At 46.7% G+C, this 19,223-nt stretch overlaps 1 protein-coding gene across 1 annotated transcript in view; it reads right to left on the bottom strand.

Moving 5' to 3' along the window:
* Window positions 1-18,321, bottom strand: part of Prosap (SH3 and multiple ankyrin repeat domains prosap) — a 240,418-nt gene extending 222,097 nt beyond the window's left edge. The window contains exon 1 of the mRNA XM_075871779.1: window positions 18,170-18,321. The gene's annotated coding sequence lies outside the window, so the exon portion shown is untranslated. The remainder of the gene's footprint in view (window positions 1-18,169) is intronic.
* Between the last annotated feature and the right edge of the window lie 902 nt (window positions 18,322-19,223).

Below are 19,223 nucleotides of genomic sequence, written 5' to 3'. Positions count from 1 at the left end.
AGTGTTGCAGATACTTTTTCAAAGAAATGCCCAGCCCTCATCACTGGCAAGCGATAATTCTAGGATCCTTTTGAAATCTCAGAGCAAATGAAAAGGAGTGCCTGAAAAAATTTAGACTGAAGCGAAAAGAGTGGTAATCGATGTGCTATGTTTTGTTGAACACACTCCTAGTAAGCAAGGAATAACAGCATCTTTGAGCAAGAATTATTGACATCCGGTGCTCATGACAACGAGTGGTGGCGTGCAACTAATTTTGATCGTCTTCCAAGGAAACACTCGGCTGCTAAACACGCGGTGACGGACACCTATTACTCAAAAGAATGCTTTGACGGAACATTTGCTGGTCATGCGAGTGAAGCTAACCTCGCCTATACTGCAGCATCACAACTACCACCACCACCACCAACAACAACAACAACAATTAAACAGTTTTTGGTGATATTTCTGGCAGCAAAAACGATCCATGTGTCCAACTTCGTCAACTGAAACTTCTATTCCTCTCGCTCTACCTCCTCGCTATATTTCTGCCTTAACAATACCGACACGTATTTCGCTCTTGTTGGCTGCCCAGTGTTTTCAATAGCACCATCATTAAAATGTTAATGAATGCCGCGTACGGGATTTCTTCTACCTTGTTGTAGCTTGCTTTGTAAATAAAAGGCACCTGCATCTAAGTATTCCAGATTGCCCCACACTTCCGGCACCTCATGCAGAACAACAGATCTCAATATTAAACATGTAGCTGCAAGTGAACAAATCGCGGCAAAGGTGGAGGCATAGAAGAAGGAACAATGCAAATAAGCATTTAGCCTCACACGCAAGAGATATATATATTGTAACGACGAGAAATAAGACACAACGCCTTTGCTGCAGGCCGGCTGTTCTTATTCTGCTTCGTCTTCCTCCTTCTCCTTCCTAGCATGCGAGTCTGTGCCAGAGAGAGTTCCAGTTTCGGTTTTCGTCATTACACTCGGCCATGACTGCTAGCATTGTCGTTGGGCCAAACGACAATGTTCTGGTAGGTAAGGCTAGCTGCAGCAGTTGACAGTGCTTCAGGTGGGCGAGGTTGGCTACATCGTCGTGGTCGGTCTCGACCACGCTGGAAGTTTGTCGAAATTGGCTCCGGCGGCCGACACTGGCTATGTCGTCTGGGTCGTTCACCGTGTCGTGATGGAGACTGGGTCCTGTGCGCGCGCGGAGCTGGCGGTAAAGTTTTTGGTGGGTGGGCTTGACTTTGTCGCCGTGGTCGAACTCGTCCATGATGCAACGTTTCCTGACAACTCGTAGAATGCAGTTCAGGTGGACGGCCCTGACTGTTCCGGCAAGGTCGCAGAGTAACCTGGAAACGCTGGTGTTTGTCCCACCGTCGCTGGTGGACTGAACTGCAGCGGGATGCCCTGCGAGGCAGCCATGATGACGTTTGGGCCATTTCTTGAAATGAGATGGGACGCAGCTCATGGTTGGGCATAAATACCACAGCAGAACTCCCAGACGTAGTCGAGCCGGTGGCTTCTGGCGAACTGTCATGTGCAAACATCGTATGCTGGGAGGAAACAGCAGGAGGGCTGGTCCTCGGCAAGTTCTCGATGGCAGTGGCCTCAGCGTAGCTAGGTATCTGGGCTTTCTCGAAGGAAACGTTCCTTGGTAGCCGAGTGTCTGCGTGGCTGAGCATGATCGTGGTCTGGTAGGGTTCAGTTGTGTCTAATACAATAGGATTGAGTGCCTCGATGTCCTCAGACGACGAGCGCGAGGGCCGTATCTCCGGACGAAGGTCTGGTGGCGGTATTTTCAGGTCGAATACCGATGCAGAGTCCGGGACCTGTAGTGTAGGATTCCAGCCACTTCGGTCAGGGTCAGCAGCAGGGAACTCCTGGCAGCATTCCGTTGACGAGCTGCAACGAACGATTGCAGCCTCGAGGCGGGGCGCTGCCTGGGCTCCATCCTCGGCCTCGGGGAAGATCGAGCTGGACTTGCTGGAGTCACAGGAAATCCGTCCGAAAGCGGCAATCAGGGCTGCACTCCATTCTGCCCAGGACTGCTGCCTGACGCCTTCGTACCTGTGCCATGCTGCGGCAGCATCCCGCAGGCGATCTATGGCCATGTCCCACTTCTGCTCTTCAGTCGTTCCGAGAGCGTTGACGGTTGCCACCCATTCCTCGGCGTCGTCCTGGAAGCCGCGAAATTCCGGTAGCGCGAAGGAAATCGGCGATGGCGGGACGGCGGGCAGAACTCCGAAATGTGCCCCCGCCAAGCAGTTCACTTGCTCCGATACCTCCGCGAGAGAACGCCGGAGATTGCGACGGTTCTCGGGCGAGCTTACCTCGAAGTTTTGTGCGGCGGCCGAAGCCAACATGGCATTGAGTGCGCACAATGTTGGCAAGATGGCAGGACATAGCTTGGAACTCGACGCTATGAGGGCGTTGGTCGTGACACGGAGTTGCGCGATGGTATGCTGCAGCTCCGCTGCGCTGTCGTGTGATCCGCACGAAGAGCCAAGGCCCGCCTCTGCGGAGGATACAGTGACTGCGGTATTCGAGGTGGTACAATTCTTGACCAAGGACGCGTGGACGGCGTCCCTTGGAAATCCAGCTGTGGTCGGATTCGTGGACATGGGTTCCAGGGCGCTGGAAGCGTCAACGACGTTCCCAGGCAAGCGGAACCCGTGTGATGAGTTGTGACCTGGTACTGTGGCGTAGATGAAGCGGTCTTGCGCCGCCGGGTAGGCCTCGACGCCGTACACGGTGGGTGCTTGAAGCGCCGACAGGTTGCCAGGTATGGAGGAGGCATGTACGCCATCCCTAGGTGAGAGAGGCCCGTGCGCATGGTTGCCGCGACGTGTCGCGTCCCAGGACAAGTTTCCCGGAACCACAACGGAGGCCTGGACGCCATCCGTCGGTGCTGGGATCGATGCTGGCCGCGACGGACGCCTTGCGGGTCCCATCAGCGAAGAAGCGTGACGGCGAGGAGGCCTTGACGCCGTCCCCGAACGGTGGTGTCAGTAAACAGCTGCCGAGGAGGGCTTGACGCCGTCCTCAAGCGACGCTTACCGCGGCTGCACGTCGGCGGGCGTTCTGGATGACGAAACCGAGACGTAAGCCGTTTTCTTCGTCGACTGCGCCATTGTAACGACGAGAAATAAGACACAACGCCTTTGCTGCAGGCCGGCTGTTCTTATTCTGCTTCGTCTTCCTCCTTCTCCTTCCTAGCATGCGAGTCTGTGCCAGAGAGAGTTCCAGTTTCGGTTTTCGTCATTACAATATATATATATATATATATATATAGAAATTAGTATGTAATATTCCATACGCTCAGTGGAAGGTACGTGCGCTAATTAGGTTAGAGCGTTATTACTTTCTAGCACCTAACGACGATGCAACATAAAGTAACATCAGAAGCATCCAAAATCCCAAACGCACACAGGGCGTTGCTGGTTTAGCTCAAGCCCTGATGAATATTCAAGCAACCGTAGCACGTGGGACCAATGAAAAGAAAATTACTAATGATGCCTTATTACGACGAGTAACAAAAGCCGACCGACTTTAGTAAGCCCGATGAACACATAAATATACCAAATGAAAGCATACGGGATAAATATAACAGTGGGAACAATACGAGATTTGTACACGCGGATAAGCCAAAGTTATAATAATAATGCTATGGTTTTACGTCCCAAAACCATCATGTCACTACGAGAGACGTCGTAGTAGACGGCTCCTGGATTTTTTACCACTTGGGGCTCTTTAGCGATTGCACCTGAAAGTTGGCATATGGGCCTCTAGAATCTTGCCTCTGTCAATGTGAATACGCCATGACGTGGACTTGATTCCGCAACTTTTGGGTGACCATTCGCGCATCACAAAGCCACAAGACAACCAGGGAGAAAAAAAAAGAGATATCCAATGTGTGGGTTGCACCAATTGACCAGTTGCAGTTACCGCTACGCTTTCTTCTTCCTTCGATCTGAACTCACATTTCGAAGATAGATAGATAGATAGATAGATAGATAGATAGATAGATAGATAGATAGATAGATAGATAGATAGATAGATAGATAGATAGATAGATAGATAGATAGATAGATAAATAGATAGATAGATAGATAGATAGATAGATAGATAGATAGATAGATAGATAGATAGATAGATAGATAGATAGATAGATAGATAGATAGATAGATAGATAGATAGATAGATAGATAGATAGATAGATAGATAGATAGATAGATAGATAGATAGATTATTGATAATATTTTTCCAGGTGTGTGAATCCATGCGTGTGGCGAGAGTCCGCGAACAAATTGAACAGCTGTAAATGGGAGGCTTACCCACGGAAACGGTACTGAAAAAAAAAAATTTCACCAAAACTGAAAAACAGAATTGTTACCTGCAAGCCACTTTCTTTCCCGCTTCACCATTGTACCTCCATCATCGTGAGTTTGCACTCATTCGCTCCTATACGATTCTATACTCGTTGTTCTGCCTCGACTGAAACAACTGCACGAAAAAAAAGACTAACGTAGACAAAACACGGCGACAATTTCGCGCCTCAGTCATAAAAGGAAACCCAAGTAAAACGATGAGGAAATGCTTGGAGCCGGAACCACTCTTTCAAACTTTCAATTTTCATTTGATTAACTGAAATATGAAAATCTCCCTCAACGAGAAACCATCAAGTACTTAGAAGCACGTGTTTTCTAAGTCCTCTTTCTTTTGCAGGTTTCTAACTTCATTTCAGTTATAAGTCATACCTTTTTTTTTGTTGTTGCTGTTTTCGCGAACTCCTATACAAACCGCATCTTTTATTCTAGTACGCCTGTACTTCAATATATTTCTACGGAGTCCTGATTGAATCCTGATGAAATTTTCTTGATGTGTTCATCAACACTGCTCTTGTATTTTTACGTATGGGACAATTAACTACCCTTTTCGTCCTTTATTGACGTGCTTTCTTCTATTATGCATTCATGAATTGATGTTTATGTCCATTCTATTTAATTTTGTGTATATATCGCGTATCCATTCTGCGTGATCATTTCTTAATGTATGACCCCCCTCCCCCCCCACTCGCCAAATGCATTTTTCTAGACTTGTGGTTTGTCAATCAATCAACAAAATAGCAGCGATAAACCTAATTGATAGTGCTTAGATGTTTTTGGTGCTTAGACACCAAAAATAATATGTGTTTTTAATGTTGGAAAGTAAGAATTATTTATTCTGTATCAGCTACAAAAACTCTCAAAACAACAGAAGATATTGGGGTCTCGTGGAGACTCGTGCCTCGTTTAATTTTCGGCTGCGAACTTCTTAGATTGAATACCAAAGTGTAACAGCATCGTCGACTTCACACACTGCACTAAAGTGCGCACATTACAGTAAGCTTTCATGCTCGTGAGAATAATTTAACTTATTACAAAAGTACAGCAAAAATATTCTATCAGTGCAGAATCACACGTAGTTCAGTATAAGGGGGATATCCGTATACTTTGCGCATGTTGGAGTCTATAGGTAAAAATAGGCCTCGGAGTAATGGATATATGACTCACAGTTTGCAGTTATGCGGATAACTGCGATTGTAAGACCGTGAATCTGTTGCAATTTGTCCATTTGATGTACCTGAAAACGAAACCCGGGTGACGCGCGAGATGTCATGCTGGACTAATCCGGTTCATGATCGGCCACCTCCGATTCATGAAAGTGAACGTATCTATGAAAACACGAGCTCCATTTCGCACACTCAATATCCGGGAAAGCGACGGCTCGCACTGGGCACCGTACCTATGACTTCGAGCTCATTAGTTGAAAGCTGTAGTCCTGGTCGCACTGAAATACTTTTCTGCAAGTTTTTGCCACAAACTCTAAAATATTTTGGCCGCCGATGATGAGCTAACTCACCGTGGAAACCAGTATCCCCTATTGCCGATGATTACTGAACTCGTCCTGAACATCCTACACTGTCTTTGAACCACTTATTTGGAATAAAGGAAGAGATGCACCAACGGAATGTTGCGGATGCTGGAATACTCCAATAAGATAAGTTCAACGAAGATAAAGTGCGCGCGTGTGGTGCCTTCCTAAGAATGATGCGCAGACAGAACAATGTGGAGAAAAGTACTGCGATAGTAGCAATGAAAGTGAAGTAGCGTAACGCTGCAGAGAAATGCTGAAGCGACATCTGTGGCAAGCACTCAACACGTCCGTCCTTCCCGCCTCCCTCCCCAAAAGAAAGTAGCATAGCTTACTATGATAAAGCGGAAGTAGAACTGATGGGTCTTCATGTAGTCCTGATTTTTGCTGTTTTGCCAAGTCTAGCTCAATTTATTTCTCCTCTCTCTCTCTCTCTATCATTTTCTGTCTTTTTTTTCTGTTTATTTTCATTATTTACTACTCTCTAGCTCTATCATTCCCACTCTTTCGTCCCTTCCATTTCGCTCTCTCTCTCTTTCTTTAATTATTTTTCTTCTGCTCTTCCTCACTATTTCTATGTTAAGCCTTAATCTCTCTCTCCTTCCTTTTCCCTCCTCCTTACCATTACATCATTCATCCTCACACTAAAATTTCTTTCCCACCCCCTGGTTATATTACACTATACAAGGCCATGCTAGTTTCTGCTGGCGAGACTGGATAGCCGAGTTGTTAGGACACACGCCCTCGTATCGAGGGCACGAATCTCGCCTCCTAAAATTTTTTTATTTCGCCGTTATTTCTTTATGCATCTTTATTTCTTTTTGTTACTTTATTTTCTCTTTCTCTCTCTCTCTCTCTGCACTCGTTCTCTCACCCGTTATGCTCATTACAAGTCATGCTCGCAGAAATCGAACAAAGTGTTCTGGGAGTGAAGCAGAAGAAGATGAAGATGAAGAAGAGGATGTTGAGAGTGCGCGCCAGTTCATAGTGATGATTACTTTTGTTTCCGACAAGCAAAAATTCTGTCAACTTGAACAGTGTCACTGTTAAAAAAACGAAAGAAAAGACGTTGCCTCCGAGAATTCGGTTCCCATCGTTTCAACTTTTTCATCTTGTTTTGTTTTGTTTTGCTCGCGTGATAGCATATGTGGCCCACACGAGTTTATATTGGTAAGGTTACACAGACCACTGCAGGTGATAAGTATACACATTTCTATTTCAAGTGAACTGTGTGTGTGATTACGTCTCGGTGGAAAACACACATCAGGTGCCTCACGAATTGGGGAAACCACGCTACAAGCAGTAAGCCGTGGCACTTCGATTCGCCACCGCAAGTCTGTGAACTCAATAGAGCGAAATAAACATTCACACTTGTGTACAGTTAAACTTCTGAGGGGACAACATGGTAGCAGCCAGCGCAGGACCGGGTTAATTGGCAAAACTTTGGAGATGCCTTGGCCCTGGAGTGGGCGCAGTCTGGCTGACCCGTTAGATGACAGGCCAATTTGGAGTATGCGTAAACTTTTCAGGAAAGTAGCATCTTGCGTGCTCCCCTCGTCCCATTGATATTACCGTATTTACTCGCATAATCCTCGCACTTTTTTTCCCAAAAAACCCATGGAAAGTTGGGGGTGCGATAATTACGCGGGGAAAATTTTCCGCGAAAAGGTACAGCGCAAGAAAAAAAAAGAAAACGGCCACAAATTGCAGTTTTTCCACAAGCAACTAAAAGCTTCAAAAAGTGCTGATACAAGGCTTACCTTTACAATGAAACTACATGTTCGACCCAAATCAAGGTTTATTTGCACAGACAAAGGTCACTAGCTAATAAATTAGTCTCTTCGGCGAACTACTCGGAGCCCGAATCAAGACTGCCATCTTCGTCGCTCATAGCAGCGTCATCGGACTCATTGCCAGCTTCAGCGTGGTCTCCCTCGTCGTTTTCGTGGACCACGTCGTCTTCCGTCCCGTCCAAGGCGTTGGAGATCCCAGTCTTTTTGAAGCTGCGGACGATAATTTCTGGCGAAATCATGGTCCATGCCTCGAGTACCCACGAACAAAGGATCTCCACCGACGGCTTCTTTATCTTGCCCCCGGGAGTCATTGCGTGGTCGCCTTCGGCCATCCATTCCGAATACAGCCTCCGAACATTATCCTTGAACGGCTTGTTCAAGGATACGTCAAGAGGCTGCAACATCGAAGTCAGACCGCCTGGAATGACAGCGAGGTCAGTCCGCAGCTCCTTCAGCTTCGCCCGAACGGAGTCGACCAGGTGACCGCGGAAGCTGTCGACAACCAGCAGCGACGGGTAAAGAAGTGCTCCAGCGCGTCGTCCCCAAACAGTTTTGACCCAGTCGACCATAAGGTCGGCGGTCATCCACCCTTTCTCCTGTACACGCACGTGTATTCCAGGGGGAAACTTGGCCTTCGGGAGGGTCTTCCGCTTAAAAATAATAAATGGGGGCAGCTTCCGCCCGTCCGCTGTTACGGCGAGCATGACGGTGCACCTCTGCTTCTCGGCACCCGTCGTTCTAATATGCACGCTCCGCACACCCTTCTTCTCCACCGTTGTGCTTGGCGGCATGTCGAAGTTGAGCGGAGTTTGATCCGCGTTTCCAATTTGTGAGAGCAGGAAGTTCTTTTGCTCCCGAATCCTAATCACAAATCGATGAAACTCGATGACCTTATCATCGTACGCCGAAGGTAGCCGCTGACACAGAGTCGTCCGTTTCCTGAGCGAGAGTCCACTTCGGCGCATGAACCGTGTGGCCCACCCGTTGCTCGCGCGGAAATCTCGTGCCGGGATGCCTTCCTTCCGGGCAATTATGCGCGCCTGATTTCTAAGCAGCTCGATCGAAACGGCACACCCGTCCGCGCGTAGACTCTTGATGTATTCGAGTAGTGCCGCCTCAACCTGTGGGTACTTTCCAGTCTTAGGCCCACGGAAGGCCTTGCGTGACTTGTTCGTGGCTTTAAGCTGTTCTTGCTGCCGTCGCCAGTAGCGCACACAGAACTCGTCCACGCCGAAGTGCCTGCCGGCGGCCCTGTTGCCGTGTTCTAGAGCATGGTCGATGACCTTTAGCTTGAAATTAGCTGTATAGCTCTTGTATCGGCTCATCACGTAGCTGCAGAAAGGACAATGCTAGCCACGGATCACAACTGCGCTACCTCAGAACACCGCACCATAGACCGCACTACTAACACTAGCGCCATGCCACAGAATGCCGTCACACGCCGTGCCACAAGTCCTACTACGCAACTTGTGGCTTGGCTTGGGTTAGATTAGAGCTCCGTTCTAGCAAGTTAGTAATTGTTTCTCTTCCCTTTTGAAACAGGGCACGCGTATCACGCGCCACAGGAATAAAAGCAAATAAATAAATAACTGGTCTATTCGTCCACTGGCCAGGCGTCAGTTTTCTTAATGCGCGTCAGAATTTCCTCAAACGCTCAAACACACACACAAACAAGCGCCCAATAGTTCGGTGTAAGTCGAGCCGAGCCAAGGCTAGCCGTCTTTCGCACCTGCTCTATGGAGGAAAGAAAAACATGACCTGCTCCGCTTTCCTTCCTCCGTGACCTGCTCCATTCACGTGGTTTAAAGTTATCTGACAAGGGCACTTGGATGTTTACTCTGATAACGGCACATGTTGGATCACTTTAGTTTGCCCCCGACTCATCGAAATCGAGTGACGGGTTGCGGGTGCGCGGGGTTTAAGAAGAGGAGGGTGTCTGGGGCGTTTCCCTGGCCGATGTGTTTTCTCTGCCCCTCTGTTAAGCTGGTCCCAGCGTAGCAGGAGAGTCTTCTTGGAATTTACCCGGTTTCAATGGGTTTCATCAGCATGCATGATGCATAAGAGATGGCGCTACGCTAATGGGTGCTATTATCATCATTGCTCAAAGCAGCAGACGACATCTGCTGCTGCGATTTTTGGGGTGCGATAATTACGCGAGGAAAAAAAAAATCGCATTTTTGTTGGCCGATGTTGGGGGTGCGAGGATTACGCGAGTGCGAGGATTATGCGAGTAAATACGGGTAGACACCCACGAAACTTGGAACATCCAGATGAGAACATCGCGCTCGATGACAATCCTAAAACGTCTGCACAGCCTGCGGCCTTAAATTAGAATGCATGTCAGCGCCAGAGGGCTCAGTTTAACCCGAAGTGTTATACCGCTAAAAGGGTTACGCCAAGTCACCGCCCCCACATACTCACTCCCGCTTCTCAAGATGAATTCGGGCCGCCCTAAGCGAAAGCTTAGCCCGACGCTATGGTTAACGCCGCCAGCCAACCACGCATAAAAAAAAATATAGAGGCAGGACGGATGACACTTCTACAACACTGCGTCTCTCGGTAATATGCAAAGCCGATTGAACCGACGGGGAAGCGCAATCCCCTTTATATTTCGGCTGTCCCTTATTCTGGGACATCGTCTTGCGCTCCGCTGCGCCATCTACAGGCAACAGGGCGCACGGGACGTAATCCGATTGGGCGTCGCAAATCTCCCCGCCGCCTAATACGTCAGCGCGCCGCTCCAAAGCCGGCAGAGCGGGAAATGGCGAGCAAGCAGCAGTGCTACTGGGTCTTCTTGTTACCCCCTTGTTCCCTTATTTTCCCTATGGTGTGACGTAACGAAATGCGATGGTGAGCCCGGCCCGGGCAAGGATTCGCTCCTTCATCGCGACTTCCGTTACCCCCTGGCTGCCTCCTTATTCCTTTGTCTCGAGGTAGCACATGTGACGTCCATGACCAGGGAAAGAAGCCCACGTGACTTTTTGTTACAACGTCACAAGACGTCCCCGAGAGTACGGGCAGAAAGACTGAAAAAACAGCCTAGATTCCTTATTCTAGTCTTCTTTAATTCCCTTATTCACTCCCTTGCCCGTGTCGAGGTGTCATGGCATGTGACGTTGAGCCTGCTTGTGAATAACGGAAACGAATTCTTTAATACCTTTTAGCCTCTCTTAATGCTACTTTGCTTTTTTTTTCTTGTGTTACGAGGTCACAGGATGTGAGTCCGGGCAGAAAGAATGAAAACGCAGCCTGCATTCTTTTTTTCGAGTGCTCTATAATTTTCCCACCCGCAGGATGTGACGTTGATCCTGGGCAGGAAGAGTTGAAAGAAAGTTTGCATATCTTTTCAGCCTCTTCAATTACACCCTCGCTTCCGTCTTTCTCTTGTGTCACGACGTCACTAAGTGTGAATTTGAGTGCGAGACAGACAGCACTCCTTCTACTCCTGTTTAACAACATTGTTTCCTTTATATATATATATATATATATATATATATATATATATATATATATATATATATATATATATATATATATATATATATATATATATATATATATATATATATATATATATATATATATATATATATATATATATATATATATATATATACGGTGCCAGCACCAAAAGTGACGTTGACCCCGGACTTCGAGAAACATATAACCTCTCTTGTCCTGTTCTTTTCTGTTGTCGTTGTTTTGCCGTGTTAGTGTACACCGTTGTGTGGCGGCCTGTTGAATTCACGGTGTTGGCAGGAGTACTTTCTTTGCTTCTAGAAAACATGCGGCGGTTCATAAGTGCACTCGAATGCAGATACATTATCAGATGCCTATATTACTAACGTTACAGGGAAGTGTCCCGGTAGTCGGAGTTCTCCTTCACCCTCTCCGCCTTTCCTGCTTAGCGCTCCAAAACACACACACAAACACACACGCACTGTGTCCGAATCCATTGTTCTCAAATTTCTTTCTACATTGGCCGCTGCCTCTATTGCCGAGTCGCTCTAAGAAGACGTGCCGCTCAAAATGCCGCTATGGGTATCGGAGTAAAAACAATCAGAATTAGTGATGTACGACGGAGGCCTCTCCGAATGACCAAAAACAATGCCTGCGCGAGCTCAGTCTATTTTATTCATGCGAGCATCCTGATTTCATCGTCCCTACCTAACTCACGGCCGCCTTCGGCTGCGTTGCCGATTTCTTAGAATATCCTGTTTCTGTTTGTGACCACTGGTCGCCTTTCCTAGACGTTACGTGCCCTGTCCTGGTCTATTCGTTTTATTGACATTTGGCTGGATTATCACCTACCACTGTCTATTCTGCGGTACCTTATGCTGTCATGGGATCTTTTAAAAAGACACTAACGTGAAAAACATTTTTAATATTATTAAAATATACTTTTACAATACCAAAATTTTAACATTTGCCATCAGAAGACTCTATAGGTGCCCCGCCGCGGTGGTCTAGTGGCTAAGGTACTCGGCTGCTGAACCGCAGGGCGCGGGTTCGAATCCCGGCTGCGGCGGCTGCATTTCCGATGGAGGCGGAAATGTTGTAGGCCCGTGTGCTCAGATTTGGGTGCACGTTAAAGAACCCCAGGGGGTTTAAATTTCCGGAGCCCTCCACTACGGCGTCTCTCATAATCATATAGTGGTTTTGGGACGTTAAACCCCACATATTAATCAAATCAATCAGACTCTACAGGTGAGACAGAAAAAAAGCAAAAGGAAAATGTGCGGGGCGGCGCCACCTCGTCATGTCATATCAACTAGCCCAAACCGCCACGCTTCTAACGTTCCGTACGGTGGCCTGTTGGTGCACATAACTGCTCAATTGGCATGAAAGAGTGCCGTTTACCCCAAAATGCTTTACCGCTCACCCAATCCGCATATGATGAACTAACATGACAATAACCCTAGTCATGAACATAAACAAGAAGCTGAATGGGTTTCAAGCAAAATATAAGATAAAAACAAATTCATTGAAAAGCAGCATTCCAATACAAAAAAAACAAGCGTTGTTCCCCCCCCCCCCCCCAAGTGAACAATAATTGACCCCATTTTCGCTCGAACCACCAGCATCACAGGCATTTTTCTTTTTGACTTCCTTCTTGGACCGGTCCACTGGAGTCCCGAAAACAATAGATGACGCGCTTTCTTAAACACGAAGATGCTTTAGAAAACGCCGGATTCGGTGTTCTTTGTGCACTAATGCCGAGTGGTCGCATCAAACACGCACTGTCCGACGAAACAATGGAAGCAAACGCCCATAGAAATGGATCCCAGACTACACTTCTCGCGGACTGCACCACAATCGTCCTTTCGAAAAAGGCGGACTCAGGCATGCGCACATGAATACGTGAAGGAAGGGTCACTGGCCCCGCGGCTCACAAAAGTGACGCGCTAAAGAGACAAGAACTACTTCATTGCGTATGAGTAAATCAGAATATAAAACACAATTCTTGCACTGATTGGACACTTGATAAGCAATAAAGCTAAGAAATGAAAGACGACGCCAGCAGGAAACAACGTAGTCTTACTTGTACAAAGACACATACTCACGCTTATTCTGTCCGGTCTGATCTATACAGCTATCGTAGTTGACATATATGAAATCATGTGTTAGTGCTTACACTGATATCACAAAAAGAAAGGTGTGCGTGTCAACATTTTATGACAGTGTGAATGGCTGTAGCCAAACTGTAGATGGATATGTTATTTCAACTGGTTTCAGTGTGCTATTATGATTTGTTTTTCTCTGTTCCTTTTCAGGAACCATTAGGTATGGTTTTTTTTCTTTGCAGAACTTATCGATATGGAGTAGTCGAAGTAATATGGACCTTAACCTCTCCACAGTCTAACAGTCAGAACAGAACAGAACAGAACATACTCATGCATGCGAGGATCGTCACTTCGAGATGTGGTTTGGTTTAAAAGGCTTTGAAAAAAAACAACACAAAGTTATCGATGTGATACTGCTGCACGCTTACAGTACGATGGGAGCATAACTCTTTGAATATTACTGCTGTTTTCCCAGTCAAAATCCTTATATGATTATGAGACAAGCCGTATATAGTGGAAGCTCTGGAATAAGACTACTCCTGGTTTCTGTAGGCTTAACAGCACGACGGACTAAGGCGATCGACAAATGAACAACAGGTCGATCATGCAGTGCTGAACATACCCATAACTTCTGTAGCCGCGTAAGACGATTGAAATGCACTGGGCAAGCGTTGCTTTCAACTGAGATTTTAATTGGTGGTAACACCAAGTATATAGATGTAGCCCCCAGAAAAGAAAAGTAAGAAAACTAGATAAGATAAAAAGAACAATCGGACAACAAGCCATACCATCACGGTGCAGCGTCCCTTCGTGCGAACACGTGTCAAGAGCGCATGCGCAGGCAAGCGTCTTTGTGAAGACCTTATTACACAACACGCGGATAGTGTTACCGTGTGGACACGAAGAGAATTGAGCAGGCTGCAAAAAGCGGCAGGAGCCTGAAAGCTAGGAAGGCAAAAATGTGCATAGGAAAAAAATTGAATGTGTTCATTAAGGGACAACGAAGGCTATGTCAGTATCAATACGAATAGGATAGTCGAGGTGGTGGATGAGTTCTACAGAGAACTGTACACACTCACTCCGAAACAACCAGGATGATATCGTAAGAAGCAATCTTAGCCCAGAGGAATTCGGCATCTTACCAGTAACGACAGGGGAAGTAAGGAAGGCCCTAGAAAGAATGCAAAGATGCGAAGCCGCTGGTGAGGATAAGGTAACATCGAACCTGCTGAAAGATGGTGAAATTGTGTTAGAAAAATTTGCCACCTTAATATACGATATGTCTCTTGATGGGAAGTGTACCAGAGTCTCGGAAGAACGCCAGCATCATTTTAGTTGATAAGAAAGGAGACGTCAGAGAGTTGAAAAATTGCATACCAATCAGCTTACTGTCGGTTCTGCACAACCTATTTACAAAAATAATAGTTAATACAATTAAAGCGACATCAGAGTTCAACCAAAGGACCAAACAGGATATCGTACATGCTACTTCACAATAGACCATATTCATATCATAAATAAGGTAAAAGAGAAGTGCGCGTAATACAACCAACCCCTATATATAGCTTTCATAAATTAAGAGAAGGCATTTGACTCCGTCGAGACATCAGTAGTAATACCGGCATTATAGAATCAAGGCATTGACGAACCCTACATAAACATACATTGCAAGATAGCAACAGTGGATCCACAGCCACCATATTTCTTCTTAAGGAAAGTGATAGAATCTCTATAAAAGTGTCACTCCAATGCTGCTGACAGAATCACGATCACTCTAATGCTGTTGACTGCGTGTTTCCACGAGGTCTTCTTGGCCCTAGAGTGGAAAGAGTTAAGGATAAGAGTTTGACCTGCGATGCTCTGATAACAATGCCTTGATGAGTATCTCAAGGGACGAATTACAACTCATTATTACTGAACTGGACACAGAAAGCAGAAGAGGAGGTCGGAAGCTTATTGTGCACAAAACTAATGTGTGACAGTCTCAGCAGGAAACAGCACTTTGTGATAGGTGGAGAGACGCTGGAAGTTGTAAAGGAACATGCCTACTTAGAACTGGTTAGTAACCGTGGAGCCGTATCATGAGAGGAAAATAAGCAGAATAATGAGGATGGGGCGGATCACGTTCAGCAAGCATTCTCAAATCATGAATGGTAATCCGCCACTAACCCTCAAGAGGAAGGCCCATAGCAGCTGCTTCTTGCCGGTAGTTACCTATGGAGCAGAAACCTGCAGGCTTACAAAGAGGGTGCAGCTTAAATTGAGGACGACGCAGCGAGCGATGGAAAGGAAGATGATAAGTGTAACCTTAAGTGACAAAAAGAGAGCAAAGTGGGTCAGGGAAAAAAACCTGGGTTAAGGACATCGTACTTGAACTTAAGAAGAAATGGACATGGGCCGGGCATGTAGCGCGCAGGCAGGATAACCGCTGGTCATCAAGGGTAACTGACTGGATTCCCTGAGAAGGCAAAAGCGCGAAGGGGGGACAGAAAGTTAGGCGGGCTGATCTGATTAAAAAAGTTCGAAGGTATAAATTGGCAGTAGAAAGCACAAGACCCGGTTGATTCGCGGATCATGGGAGAGACCTTTGCCCTGCAGTGGGCGTCGTCAGGCTGACGATTTTCATCGAATAATCATTGACAGCGTTTTATGTTATTGTTTGTATGTACATTGTGCAATTCATGTTTCTGTTATTTTGACTCTCCCCTTACACAATGCCCTGTTGGGCTCGTAAAGTATTTTGAATAAACTGGTAAATAAACAACTAATGATGAATAAATATGAGCAAGCAGCCGTTCTATGCATTGCCCCCCCCCCCCGTGATATTAGAAAAAAAAAATGTTCGAGAACATCAATAAGCCGAGTAAAAGGAATGGTAAGCATGAAATAGCAGTGATGACGTCACTCGGAAGTTACCGTGACAGCTCGTTGTGATACGGTGTATTTCGACAGCGTGTGCTCGGGCGGGGACTTGTTCGTATATGCGGGCATCGGTTCTTTTAGTTACCTCTTTTTTTATGTCATAACTGGGTGGTGCATTCAGCTATGAAGTACTTAAAAAGAATCGAATGTCGAACTACAGAGAATAACAACACAATTGCACCCTAATTGGATAAGCTGCTCAACCAAAACGTTTTGCGAAGATTTCCCTGTCCATACAAGTAACCATTACAAAGACATACAATTAAGCGACGTATTACCAGAAATTGAAACAATGCGGCAGTCAGAACATTGCATTTGCATTACGGGTGCACTTCAATATACTTTGAAAAAAAAAATAAATGCAACCGTAGCAGCGGTGACAATAAAGCCGGGAAAACTTTTTTCTCATGATAAAAGCGCTGAATAAAAGAAATCAGTGGTAAAGTGGTTGTAAAAATAGATCCTGTCACGTCAGCCGCTGGAATATGAAACGAAACCTTACTTCCAAACAGCACTTCCCTTCGCAACAAGCAAGGCCTAGGCAAGCAGCAAAACGGGAAAGTTCATTTCTATAAACCAAATAAACGAACCATTGTTTAATGCACCGGAACACTTTTTTTTAATTTAGTGGCGTGCGCAGCGAAGGATTCTTACACATCTGCTACATCGGGAGCATCACGGAACGTGACTTCTATAACGAGGTGGTTTGTATAATGAACTATTTTGAGTGTCCCTCGTACTTCGTTGTAAAAGCGTTTGACGCCAGAATGGCGCTGATTCAGTGACCTTGCACTATCAGAAACGGTATCAACTCGCAGATATGGTCTCAATACAAAAAAAAAAGCTTTGTCAGTGCAATATAAGTGATTAACGATGCGTTTCCTGCACGCCTATTAACCGTTATTTATGCAAATGATGCCGAAAGGATTTCTTCACAAGCTTCTGGGAACAACAGTCAGGTTAGAAAATATCTGAAACTACAGCGCACTCTTCGCTATCGCATGAGCCGACCACACACTACGCGAAGGACCCTGGCGACGTCAGCAAGCACAACACTTATGTTATTTTCACAAGTTAAAAGCGATATAATGTTATGAGGCCAGAGCGGGAGAGGCCGGACTCGTTAACCACCTTCGCTTCTTCAAAAGTGCCCCTGAATGACCGTGCATGGCGGTCATTGGACTTATTTCTCCAATAGTAATGCAGTAGCCGTGGCCGGGAATCAAACCCACGACATCTTGGTTAACAGTGCAACGCCATAGTTGGTAATCAACTACATTTGGCAAAACACACGACGCATTCTGAGAGCAAGAGCAACATCAATTCCATGACACAAACGATTCAGCAACCAAGCAACGCGGTCCCTGCCGCAAACGTTGCAAATCGCAACCGGTGACACCCAACGCGCGTCGCGAAGGGTCATTGGACGGTGATAAAAGAAGCAACGTGCGCTCACACCAACGCGATCCACGAGTCGATCGAGCAGGCTCGAGGCTACATTCCTTGAGAGGCTATACGAGCTACGTGCCGTTCCCACTCTTCTTCCCCCGGTTGCGCCGGAGCCGGCGACCGATATTCACTAAGAGAAACAAAAAGCTGCGAAATCGACGAAGTCGCCTGAAATATTGGCTGGGTGATTTTCTGTTCCGCAACGATTTCTTCTGTTGCAATGCCGTCACGGAACGGCTACGTCGTCTGGGCTATTCGCAACAGATCTACAACTGATTAACCACTGGTAATGCGGGTTATTAAGTTTCGGACGAAAGACGTGCTAACTTAGCACGCTGAAGTAGATGAAATTGCAGAACATTGAACATGCGCGGTGGAAATAGCAAATAAGTGCTTGGGGTGCGTTTGCGTAAAGCACAAACGAGACTGTGCACGGTACGGTGGAATACAAGAGGCGCAAGATACGTAGGCTGCGCAGGGAGTGCTTCATCGCGTGGTGCGAGACCACTCGCGAGACACCACAGTTCCGCACGCTCACCTGCACTCGAGGGTAAGTATGTATCCTGAAGCTCTGGTTGGCGCTACAACGGCAAGCAAGCGTAGCCCACGGAAGCCGTCAGAGTGCAAAAGTGCTTGATGAAGGACTGCAGGGTGGCCGCAGCTTTCACTCAGCAAACTGATCGGCGCTGGCAGCGGCGTGGCGTTTCACCGTCCTGTCGAGGACGCCATCTTTGCGTTCCCGGAGCCCACCGAAGTACCCGGATGGGAAATAGGAGAAGGAGGAAGAAAAGAAACGGGATAAAGGGAAAGGGGACGGCCGTTGCCCCGGGAACGGGATGCAGCGTTGTCATTGGCGACTTTTCCGCGGCCTCCCGCTATCGATCCGCTCCCCTTCTCGCCATTTTTGTGGGTGCCTCTCCAAAGCACGGCATGTCGCGTGGCTAGTGCCTTTTTTCTGTTAGGGAGAGGGCATTGTCTGACACACCTAACGTTTTTTTTCAAACTGAACAGGCCAAACTTCAGGGTGTCGCGGACTGTCGCGCCACCTCAATGTGGGCAAAGATACGAGAAAAAGGGTTAACCATAATACCTCATTGCTGAAGCATGTTTGTTTTTTACCGGAAGGTGGGACTAGCTTCTCTTAACATCATCTATAGATAGGCACCAACGCGGACGTTGAATCTGGGTTTGAACAAATGAAGGCACTCTGATGCCAAGAGATGCGGCCAATATCGGATCCGGTGCCCGCCAGGGGTCACTCGAAATCCAGGAAGGGTGTTAGAGAGGGGACGCTTTCAATTCCGGAGGTGAACTTCAATCACAGTTCCGGGGCCGGACAAAAGAAATACTGCACGTGAGGTTGAAATTTGTAGGAAGCACTGCCGATTGCTTCATCTTTACTGCTTTTTTTTCTGTTGTTGAAGAGGCCTGATGTATAGTGCAGTCGTCTCCTCCTTCCGTCCTAGTAAGACAAATAAATGAAATGGATGAACTCGCTGGCGTCCATCTCTCTCTCTTTCTCTCCAGAAGGTGACGAATTGCAGACACGTGTCGTCTTGGTCGTAATCGTCAATTACTGGAAAGTAATTAGG

The sequence above is a fragment of the Rhipicephalus microplus genome, chromosome 8 (genome assembly GCF_043290135.1).
Source record: "Rhipicephalus microplus isolate Deutch F79 chromosome 8, USDA_Rmic, whole genome shotgun sequence".
Lineage (NCBI taxonomy): Eukaryota > Metazoa > Arthropoda > Arachnida > Ixodida > Ixodidae > Rhipicephalus > Rhipicephalus microplus.
Note: the sequence above shows the minus strand (reverse complement) of the source record. Positions and strands in the feature narration are given on the sequence as shown.